At 34.9% G+C, this 12,851-nt stretch overlaps 1 non-coding gene across 1 annotated transcript; it reads left to right on the forward strand.

The window, feature by feature from the left end:
• Positions 1 to 10,961: 10,961 nt before the first annotated feature.
• On the forward strand, positions 10,962 to 11,148 carry LOC149124530 (U2 spliceosomal RNA). The gene has a single exon (XR_016213799.1). It is a non-coding gene; the product is annotated as a U2 spliceosomal RNA (small nuclear RNA).
• The last annotated feature ends 1,703 nt before the right edge of the window (positions 11,149 to 12,851 follow it).

Below are 12,851 nucleotides of genomic sequence, written 5' to 3' on the forward strand. Positions count from 1 at the left end.
ATGCAATACTTGTTCTATTGTGCTAAGCTTAATTCACTTACCACAATATTCTCTAAGATTATCCTTATCCCAGGATTTCATTCTCTTTATGGCTCAGTACAATTCTATTCTATATAGATATACCACATTTTGTGTATTCATTTGTCCATTCATGGGCACCAAGGTGACTGTCATACCTTGGCTATTATGAGTATTATCACAATAAACATGGGAGAATAAGTATCTCTTCAACATCTTGATTTCCTTTAGTTTGGATAAATAGGGGACATGGTGAATCAAATGACACTTTAAAAATTTTTATTAAAATAAATTGTTCATAATTATTAGCTATATTGTAATATTTCAATACATGTATACAACATATAATGATAAAGCAAGGTAATCTTCATATCTTTTTTTTTTTTGACAGATAGACAGTGAGAGAGATAGACAGAAAGGTCTTCCTTCCGTTGGTTCACTCCCCAAAAGGCCGCTAAGGCCGGAATTATGCTGATCCGAAGCCAGGAGCCAAGTGCCACCTTCTGGTCTCCCGTGCGGGTGCAGGAGCCTAAGCACTTGGGCCATCCTCTACTGCCCTCCCGGGCCACAGCAGAGACTGGAAGAGGAGCAGCAAGGACTAGAACCCAGCACCTATATGGGATGCTGGCGCCATAGGTGGAGGATTAGCCAAGTGAGCCACAGTTCAGGCCCCATATCCCTTTCTTTGACATTACTTGGAACTCTTTTATTCTATTGCAACATAGAACATAAGGCAAACATCTAATAATGACAAACACCTCCACATGAACTGTAGTCACTCCATTATGCTTTGTAATACTAAGAATTTATTGATTCAATCTAATTCTGATTTAGTGCCTGTTATCCAAACTTCCTTTATCTCCCGCTATAGTAGTTAGTATTCTCTGTTTAGCTTGAGTTTCTTGGCCTCCACAAATGAAAAAGAACATTCTGTATTTGTCTTTCCATATCTAGCTGTTTTCATCTGAAATGTTATCCTGAAAGTCCATTCATTTTGTGGACAAATGACAGGATTTCATTCCTTTTTTATGGTTGAGTAGTATAACATTTTGCATTTGAATTACATTTTCTTTATTCGTTCATCTGATAACAAACACTTTGGTTGATTCCATTTCTTAGCTATTGTGAAAAGTGATGCAATATATATGTTGGAGCAGTTACAGCCTGTATAGACAACACTATGGAGATTCTTTAAAAAATTGGAATTAGAACTGCTTGTGATTCTACTGTATATACCCAAAAGACATGAAATTATAATATCAAATATTTTAAGAGATGCAACATTAATTTTAATTGGTGCAAAATAATATATATTTAATAAAATCAATTGTTATAATATAAACTTTATATATATCTGGAAATATAAAATTAAATTACATGTGCTTTTAAAAAAATAATAAAAGCCATGCAAAAAAAAATCTTTGAGCCTGCACTTAGAATTTTAGGGAAAGTCACATATTCTCAACTAAAAAATCAATATAATTTAAAAGGTAAGCATTTTTTCTTTGTTAAGGAAAACATTTATGATAATAAATAAATGAGAAAGATTGAGAACATAATTTAAGGAAAACATTTGCAAAATAAAGGTAAAGAATGTCACAGGGAAAGGACAAATCTCTAAATAGTAACCGGACAGGAGTTTGAAATGCAAGTCACATAATAACAAATTCAAGTCAACAGGACACATGTGAAAAGATGCTGATACTCACTTACTTAGAGAAATACAAGTTAAAGTATGAATGAGATACCACATTATCTGTATTAAACTGACAAAATTTAAATGATTGTTAATGTCTATTGTCAGCAAGAATGCAGGCAAAAAGTAGTCTCCTGCATTGCTGGAAGAGATGTGAATCATTAAAAATCATCTTAGAAAACCATCTGGCAATCTCTACAAACATTAAAATTACATTTACACTTTGTTCCAATAAGTTCATTTCTGGGAATCTGTCCTAGTAACAAAAAATACTTACATATGAGAATAGTTTAAAAATGTTTATTGTATTTGTCAATGGTGAAAAGACTAGAAATAAAGGAACACCTATTGGTCAATGCTTTTATAAAATCAATGCAAAGAATAATCTAGACCATCACTAATTTATTAAGGTGACTAAATCTTTAAATGATAAATTTAGGAAAGTGTCCATACTAGCTGTGAAATATGTAATGTTAATAATGACAACATACATATATGTGTGTGTGTGTGTATATATATATATATATATCCATATACAAATATATGAACAAAGAACCACAAAGCCAAATGTAAAAAAAACAAAGAGAAGACCTTAGATAACAAGTATCCACAGGATATTGGGTGGGTTGTTGTGCACAAAGTGTCATTCGGCTAAGTAATAAATTCAGAAAAAAAAGATGTACTAAATACATATGCCTCTTTTAAAGATCAAGAAAACAATAAAAATGGTTAAGATGTATGAAAGGAATGCCGTAAGATCTGATGTGGTTACTAACAGGAAATTATTTATTTAGTAGACAAAGAGTCTGCGAACAGTCTGTCCATAAACACATCATAGAAAAACTTTCTTTTAATGTCAGATTTTGGTTTCCCTTGGTGACTATCATCTCGAAATAGAAAACATCTCTTGACAGAAGCTTAAGTCTTTGAACAAAGATTTAGTGGATTTTCACAAAAGCTTTTATGGATGCATCTCACAGCCTGTAATGGCATCTTTCCTCAATGTTTCTGTGATCTTTTCCCTAATCACCAGGCTCTGAGACAAATTTTACTTCAAGTATAACCATACAGTTTGTAAATCAAATAACTATGCAGATAGATTTAAAAGAATCACATATTTCTTTAGTTGTATATTTAAGTCGTACTTTTACTTAATGAGCTTTTAGTTTTTCTTTGTGGTAATTTAAGATGCAATGCTTATAAGGAAAATGCTTTAATTTTGTTCATTTAGGTAGCCTCAATTTCCTGATTTCAGAACTGAAAAGTATTGCAATTGTAAAATGGTCCCTCAGAGAAAATAATCTATCACCAGTGCGTACATTAAATTTTTTTGTATGTCTTTAGAAGACACAAGTGATCCAGGTAATGATATTTTCAGGAATTCTTAGCTGTCCTTGACAGGAATGCAACTAAGGTAGTTTACAAATATATCAAAATCTCATTTTCTAAACTACACTGTTGAAGCTCCCATAGAGTAGTCTAGGAAAGGAAACAAGGAACAAAGCTGTTAATAAGGGAATTTTCTCAAATGGGATTCCTGTTAACACTCATTACAAAGTTACAGCAAAGTTATATCTGTTGCAATAATATGAACAGCAAACTCACAGCATGATTCCAAGAAACTGCATAAGTACTGAGTTCAGATTTTTAGAGAAACTAAAGCAAAATTCATCATATGTCAACATTAGAACATTCATTTCTAGAAAATAATATTTAAATTTTTCCAAATAAGTATTACTTTCTATAGTATGATAGTCACAAGGATTTATTGATCATAATCAATAGAAAATCAATTGCAAATTGCTGGCTATAAAAGATAAACTGTACTAGAAGAAAATATAATATTCCCATCCAATCACTATGAATAATCAATTTCATGATTAGAAGGTTTTCATCACTGTTTTTCTGAGTTATCCAAGAACACTTTATCACTCATTATGCTCACCCTTTTTTGTACATCCATTCTGGAACTGTATTTTCAAAAATATATATGAAATCATGAAGTTGGAAAGATGCCAAGTATGAATATTTCTCTATACTTTTTGTAAATGGCAATGTGCAATTTCATGATAAAAACAGATAACTGGTGAATCTCTACATATTAATAGTAATTTTCAGAGATAAGTTAGATGTTAAAAGATACTATCACGCAAGAAGCAGCCCTAGGAATATGGCATATCTTTTTTTTAGCACTATGAGTGAAATTGAGACATTAGTATTTTGGTGAGGATCAATGAAATATCACCCATGAAAAGGTATTTACTTACATACTTAGCAAAAGTAAAAACAGCTCATATCACATCTACAATTGTCTCTACAAAGCATTTAGAAATGTGTATTTAGTAATATAAAACTCTAATATGAGAAAATTACTTAGATCAAAATATAAATCCATATAAATGAATAACAAAAGTCAAAATCAGGGCACACATTTGGTCCCGAGGCTAAGACGCTGATTGAGCTGCTGGCATTGTTTGTTGAACGCTGAGTTTGATGGAAGGCCCACACTCTGGGTTACGGCTTCCTACTACTGAAATCCCTGGGAGGAACAGTGGATAGCTCATGGAAGAGAGTCCCTGCCATACATATAGGAGACCTGGATTAAGTTCCAGGCTCCTAGCTGTGGCTCAAGCCCAGAACCTGGCCACAGAGGTCATTCAAAATGAACCAAAGGATGAGAGTTCATTCTCTGACTATGTCTGTCCCTGTCTCTCCATCTCTCAAACATATACATAGGTACATAATTTTAATATTAAATGTATATGTAAAAATTCAAGAAAATATAATTCATTCCTTATTAAAATATCAATAAAATTATACGTATAGGCATAGAAAAATATATAAATTCATAACATGAGTGACTTCATACATAATTGAATTTGTATAGATTTATGAATTTATATACAAGAATTTTCTCATACATAACCTCAATTAAGTTTAGTAAAAGAAGCCGGCGCCGTGGCTCAATAGGTTAATCCTCCACCTTGCGGCGCCGGCACACCGGGTTCTAGACCCGGTTGGGGCGCCGGATTCTGTCCCGGTTGCCCCTCTTCCAGGCCAGCTCTCTGCTATGGCCAGGGAGTGCAGTGGAGGATGGCCCAGGTGCTTGGGCCCTGCACCCCATGGGAGACCAGGAAAAAGCACCTGGATCCTGGCTCCTGCCATCGGATCAGCGCGGTGCGCCGGCTGCAGCGGCAGCCATTGGAGGGTGAACCAACGGCAAAGGAAGACCTTTCTCTCTCTGTCTCTCTCTCACTGTCCACTCTGCCTGTCAAAAATTTAAAAAAAAAAAAAAAAAAAAAAAAAAAAAAAAAAAAAAGTTTAGTAAAAGATGTTCTTGAACAGCAAATAGAGAAAAAATGGGCTGGTGCTGCGGCTCAATAGGCTAATCCTCCACCTGTGGTGCCGGTACACCAGGTTCTAGTCCTGGTCAAGGCACCGGATTCTGTCCCGGTTGCTCTTCTTCCAGTCCAGCTCTCTGCTGTGGCCCGGGAGTGCAGTGGAGAATTGCTCAAGTGCTTGGGCCCTGCACCCACATGGGAGACCAGGAGAAGCACCTGGCTCCTGCCTTCGGATCTGCGCGGTGCGCAGGCCGCAGCGGCCACTGGGGGGTGAACCAACAGAAATGGAAGACCTCTGTCTCTCTCTCACTGTTCACTCTGTCAAAAAAAAAAAAAAAAATGAAAATCACCAAACAGGCAGAATAGGAAACACAGAGGTAACAATTTTGAATAACAGGAATAAAATTTATACATAAATATAAGGAAGATTTTAGTGATCTATATACTCATATTTAATATATATATAACATGTATATGTATATAACAATATCATTGGTACAGAAACAGTATAACATACTAAATAGAATATGAAATATCAAAGCAAAATGTTCCATAACAATTAAAGGGCTTGAGAAGTATAATATTATATCACTCAATATGCTGTATACTGTTATACATACCTGTTATGCATCTTAAGAATTTTTTTTTTTTACGTAGCTTTTTCTGGACAGTTGGGAAACGTAGAGTATTGATAACAGCTCAGTAACATTTTCTATTTTATCTAATACACTTGTTTTTATTGACTATCATTCACAAAACTTGCTTTTACCCTTTCAAAGTGCACAGCTCCACGAAGGGGACTCAACTGGACTCCCAGGTTCCTGGCTTGGGTCTGACCGAATACATGGTATTGTACCATTTGGAAGTGAACCAGTAGATGGAAAATATTTTTCTTTTTCTTACTATTTCTCTGTTCCCCTACTTTTCAAATAAATAAATAAATCTTTTGAACATTATGAAGCAAGTGGAAGCCACTGAAATAAAGTGTTCAAACAGCAAAAAATTTCGGGTTTCTAAATGTAACATCAACTTTGGTACATTCAAAAGTTGTCTTCTAAACCATGCTTTTGCTGTTGGAAAGAGCCAATAGCTTTTGTATGATAATGAACAATTCTTTAGATACATCCTTGGTATTATCCTACAAGATACTCCCAAGTCAACAAATCACCAAATCCTGAAGATATCTCAAATGTATCTTTTCTTTTTCTACACTGATGTTTTCCAAATGTAAGTTACACACATCACTCACCAGGCATACAGCAAAGCACCAGGAACAATCTTTTTGCTTCTTCATTTAATTCACTTTAATCAGTATACTAAAGTAATCCTGGTGGAATTAATTAAAATCTAATAACTTCAATTTCTACCCTAACCATATTTTTGGTTCCTTACTAACTGTATTTCAGTCAAAAACAGTTAAATTTCACATAGAACATTTAGCAAATCACATTTGCCTACATTCCCAGTCGTATTTCTCATTAGTACTTCCCAGCACATGTACAAAGGTATGTACTTCAAAAAGTTCATGGAAATAGAATTAAAAGATAAAATCATTTTGGTCCAGTTTGAAAACTATGCACGATTTTCTCATATTATACATTTTCCATGAGCTTTTTGAGGACCACCCAAATGCATGTAGATCAAAAAACTGCACCAGAATATACTCATTTAGTTCCATTTTTAGGAACTGTTTGAATTTATCCTCATGCACTTACGATTCTTCATTTCCTCTTCCCCTTTCTCCTCATTTGTACATCATTTCTAAAGGCACCTCTGGGTCTTCGTTTTTAATGTTCTAGAATCACCTAGCTACTTCCACTACTCAGGATACAGATTCTCCAACGTAAACACTTAGCTACTTTTTCTTTGTCAACAGTTGACTTTGAAATCTCCAGATCACAGCACATATCCTTCTTAACATCTCTTCCTTTGTATAAGTCATACAGTGGTGAATGTCTGAGACACTGCTTTTGTGCTTTTATGACTATATCACAACAATTTAACAATGTTTGGCAAATGGGCATTCAGGAAATATTCATCAGTTATATCTCACCGCTGTTCCTATTCCGTACTTACACACAACCAGAACTTAAAATCCTTTCCAATATCTTCAAAACCAAGATTTCTCTAAACTACCCAGTACTCTCAATAGGCAGCATTCTCTCTTATTACACTTGGAATTAAACGTAGTTAAATGGTGAATGATTTCAACAATCAGGCATATCTCAGCTCCCATTGAAACCAAACCTTTCCTGAGACTTTCCTATAGCAGCTAAGTTGATTTTTGAAATAGATTCTCTGCTTTTTCTCCTATGCTTGTTGTCACTTCTCATTATAGTTCTTCAGAAACTGATCTCTATGTTATCTTTTCTCAGTAAGAACATGAGTGTCTCTTTTTCCTTTATAACCATAATTGCAGCCAGATAGCATAATCTTTTATGCCTCTTATTTAATATCTTAATTTGACAATAGTCTTCCACATATGCTATTTGTGTTTTTTAACCAAAAATTCACTAAATATGCACTAAAATTTTGCAGTAAAACTCTGACAATAAAATTTACTGGGCACTTTTTAGTCTCTACACATGTTTGGGTGATAGTCTTATTGATCTCTCTATTAAAACACCAGAATATTCTTTATAAAATTTCTACGTAAATATATTTCTCCCTTTTTTCAGGCATCCTAATTTTTCTTATTCTGTACTTAGTCTCTCCTCTTCTGTGAGTCCTAGAAATTGTGATGTTCTTTTTCTAAACTTTCTATTGCTTTTGTTCAAAACACTCATCTTGGTTGAAAGTGGCTTTACTTTATAGTCTTCAGGCTGTCAAGATGCCAAGTTGACATCTCTACAACAAATCCCAAAGGAGCTTTTGTCCCTTGTCCAACCACTTCTCACATTTTTATTTTGATCCATATAAAATATCAGGAACAATTGGCTTCCAATTAGATTACTGAAAAAGTCTCAGTAGTCATTCTATAATAAATTATCACACTATTCTTAAATTGTATTATTGTTTGCAGAGATAAGTTTAGTTTATTACTGCATAATTGTAATGAATACATGTCAATTACTATTATATGAAAATATAATAACAGAGTTTCAAAATAAAATTAAAACATAGGTCTCAGAATAACCTAATTTCCTTATTTCTATTTCTCTTGTATCATGAACTTTACCATAGTAAAATTGCTGCTTGGTGGCATCCTAAGAATATTATTTTTATTGGTACTTTTTTATAATTTGTCTTTATTTTGAAAGAGAAAAAGAGAGAAACAGAGACAGAGAAAGCTCCCCATTGGCTGATTCACTCTCCAAAAACTAACAACATCCTGGAAAGACAAGAGTGTAACACAATCTATGTTTCTCACATGATTGTCAGGGAGCCAAGTGCATGAGACAAAGAAACATATATTAGTGTACTTCTGCAAAATATGAAATCTTTCACAGAATATACTCTGTTTTAACTTAGAGCAAGAAACAATATAAATATAATTACATGTATAATTTATAGTTACAATTAGAAAGCCATAAACTTTATCTTCTATTTTCCTAGCAGTCTAATCTGTATCAACAAGTGGTTATTCACTCACAGAATATAATCATTTGTAAGTGGAACTGGTGAGTACTATTTAACATTTACATCATTTGGGAGAGAATCATATTTATGCCAATAGCTGGAGAGATTTTGTTCAAGATGTGTTAGACACATAATACTACAAATCCTAATGTCTGCATTAATAATTATACCTCTATGTGTTGTTATATTTATAAACACATTACTGTTCACTATCAATAGATCAAAATATGTGGCTTTCACCCAGGATCTGATACTAGAAAATCTTTTAAATATTAGGCATTATGAGTTAAAAAACACCCTCCAATCTTAAAACATAAAATTAAATAAAGCTGGTGCTAGTGTTGTGGTGTAATGGATAAATTGCTGCCTGTGATGCCGGCATCCCCTATGGGTACCATTTCCTATCCTGTCTGCTTCACTTCATATTCAGCTCCCTGCTAATGGCCTGGAAAAAGCAGCAGAAGATGGCCCAAATGGTTGGGTCCCCACCACCCATGTGGGAGACCTAGATGAAACTCCTGGCTCTTGGCTTTGTTCTGGCCCAACCCTGGTCTTTGTGGCCATCTAGGGAGTGAACCAGTAGATAGATATCCCTTTGTCTCTCCCTCTCTCCTTGTAAGTCTGATTTCAAATAATTAAATAATTCCTAAGCACTCTTTGCTGGAGCAACTAAGCCTATCTTTACATGATCTCTTATCTAAATAGGAGACTGATATATTTTGTGAAAAAGCAAAAATATAAATAAAATAAATATTTTAAAAATTAAAGTGCTATTATAGTTTCAATAACAAGAACAGAAAACAGTGTCAAAAATTTCGATTCTAAAAAATTACATATGAGTTTCACTCATTTGAATATAGCAGTAGAGACAAAGAGAATGGTAAAAACAGGGGCTGTGTTATTAGTATTCAAAGTTTATCAACAGGGTACCAAGAGGGAGGCAACCTATTATAGTATGGTTTCATTTGTAAGTGGCAGAACTTAGGAGATTATATCCCTCATTTAATATTTTGAATGTAAATGGTAATATGAGTTGACAAAATGAGAACATCTATTTTTATAATAATGCCCATTCTTGTATTATAAAAACCTGTTTAGAAGTTCATCCTGCTTTCACAGCCTTCAAAAAAATCCATATCCTCAGAGCTGTTCCAGCAATGAGGAAGCCTTTCAACACGAAGCTGTTAGCTCAGCTCACACTGCTGATAGCTCTGCTTGTAGTGGAAAGCTACTGCTGGGGAGAAAAGAAAAAAAAAAAGTAAAAATATGGAGTGGTCTTGAAGCTTAAATCCCACAGGAAAATGGTAGCCTGTTTTGTGCCAATGCATTGAGAGGAAAGATTCTAGGAGATGGGTTGAAAATGCCTTACCTGCACGCAACTAAATTTGTAAGGGAAAATCTAGACAGTTATGATATATTGTCCACCTTTTGCTATGCCTATGGATGAAAAATTTTAGAACTCTACATTGAATTATAATTTTAAGAGCTGGACAGTCTGATTGTTCTAACAATATTTTTGCCACTTCTGGGATCCACCCACAAACTATGCAGGATGCCTGGTTGTTGATTAATAGCACATGTTCTTATTAAGAGTTCTAAAGGAAGAAGTTGAAAAGAATGTCAAATGATTCATCATCACATTATCAGCCAGCTGTCTATCACTTATGTACAGGGGCACTATTTTTGTCTCTTAACATTTGAAACCTTTAAAAGAGAGCTGAAATTTTGTTCCTGAGTGTGTAAAAACATCTAATGAAATGACTTGTCAAGGGTTATCATCTATTCGTTCTCTGTGACGGTTTTAATAACCTCATCAATATTTATTGAGCATATATTATTTGCCTAGTTTTGACCTAAAAAACATCAAAAAGTCATAAGAAACATAATGCAGAAATATATACCTGAGTTAAAGAACTTAAGTCTCAAAGTAAGGACAACAAACATTACCAAGCAATGGAAGAAAAAACACATTTGCTATTAGAATGTTTAGAGGCTGGTGTTGTGGCGCAGTGGGTAAAGTCACTGCCTGCAATGCTAGCATCCCACATGGGCGCAGGTTCCAGAACTGACTGCTCCAGTTCTTACCCAGCTCCTTGCTAACAGGCTTGGGAAAGCAGCAGAAAATGGCCCCAGTGCTTGTGCTCCCGTGCCCTTGGGGGATGACCTGGATGGCACTCCAAGTTTCTGGCTTCAGCTTGTTACAGCCTTGGCTGTTGTGGCTATTTGGGGAGTAAACCCATTGATGGAAAATCTCTCTCTCTCTCTCTCCATCTCTCTGGCATTCCGTCTTTCAAATAAATGAACAATAAATCTTAAAAATGTTTAAAATAAATTAATCTTTTGACTAAGATGAAGTGTAGTATCTCTTCTTAGTTTAATGTCTAATCATGCTCTATCTGAGGACAATGTACTCATTAGGTGTTTGAATAAGGGAGTTGGAAATAAAACAGGAATTTGCTACAACTACTCCATACAGTGACCTGGTATTGTAACTTAAGGAACCTTGTACCCACTCAGTGAAATATATATACGTGTGTGTGTGTGTGTGTGTATATATATATATATATATATACACTGAGCATTTCAATTTACTATTGCAGTCTTTTTTGCTTTTTCAAATGTATATATACATATATATACACACACATGAAATATATATATGTGTGTATATATACATTTGAAAAAGCAAAAAAGACTGCAATAGTAAATTGAAATTCTCAGTGAAGAAAGAATTCTCAGCATGAACTTAACAAACTTTAAATATAAAGTTGACATGTGGGTAGATATTTTAAATTGGGAGAACAAAAGAGTCAAGGACATTAGCATAAACTCAGATAATGACTACCTACTTACTTGGTGAATAGTATGTTCCAAGGCACGATGTAAACAAAAGACACAGTACCTATGTACTGACAACCCACTGGGGGGAAATGTTTTAATATAATAAATGCACTGCAGGTCTTCAGGTAAATGGACTATTAAACACACGACATGGGAGTTAACACAGACTTAGGAAGAAAAGGACAGCTCACAGAAAGAAAAGAAGCCAGATATGTGTGAAGGATAACTACCTTGTTCATCAGAAAATCCTGGGTGCTAGTTTGTTCCAGGCAGTAAACACAATTATAAAGATAAAGTGACATGCCAGAGTGTGAGACATGAAGGGCATTGATATGACAAGACTGGATCTTAGGGCATGATGGGTGTTGGGGTAATGGACTATGCAGCAAAGGGTAACAGCTAGTCACCAGGTGATAATAACATTATTTAATGGCATTCTAAACTATTTAAATTGTATTTTGAATACACTTGATAATCCTTGAAGGATTTTTATTGGAATATTGATATTTTCATGTTTAAGATGAATAATTTTTCAGGCTTCTTTATTCTGAGTATTTTATGTATATTATCTATAAATATGGATATCACCTTGACATTGCAACACTATCCTTTGATTATGACTGAGCACACCTTTGGTACAAAGTTAGTAGGAGGGAGAGATCCTAACATCTACATGTGAAGAAAATGGCCGATTAGGTTAAGTAAATTATGTGCAGTGAGCATTGAAGACTGTTTAAGATGAGGGAAGAAAAAGATAAGGCATTGTCTTACAGATTGTGAAATAAAATAATAAAAAGTGAATGAGTAAATTGTATAATGTCTAAAAAAGGTTAAATATGTATAGCTCCTCTAATAATTCCTTTAGCAATTTTATTTTTAGAAAAATACACACTAGGCCAGCACCACAGCACAGTGGGCTAATCCTCCACCTGCGGCACCAGCACACCAGGTTCTAGTCCCGGTTGGGGAGCCGGATTCTGTCCCGGTTGCCCCTCTTCCAGGCCAGCTCTCTGCTGTGGCCCAGGAAGGCAGTGGAGGATGGCCCAAGTGCTTGGGCCCTGCACCCGCAAGGGAGACCAGGAGAAGCACATGGCTCCTGGCTTCGGATCAGCACAATGGCAGCCAGTGGAGGGTGAACCAACAGCAAAAGGAAGACCTTTTTTTCTGACTCTCTCTCTTTCACTGTGCACTCTGCCTGTCAAAAAATTTTTTTAAAAAAAAGGAAAATACATACTACCTCATTATTTATAGCCACCTTACTGCACAGCAGAACACCAGGATATCTTATTCCTATCTGTAACTTAGCACCTGCTTATCAACCCTTCTTCCCCCTTCCCTCTCCAGCCTCTGGTGATGATCATTATAAAGTCAACATT

This window comes from Oryctolagus cuniculus, chromosome 9, assembly GCF_051225735.1.
Source record: "Oryctolagus cuniculus isolate XC-2025 breed Fujian yellow rabbit chromosome 9, ASM5122573v1, whole genome shotgun sequence".
Lineage (NCBI taxonomy): Eukaryota > Metazoa > Chordata > Mammalia > Lagomorpha > Leporidae > Oryctolagus > Oryctolagus cuniculus.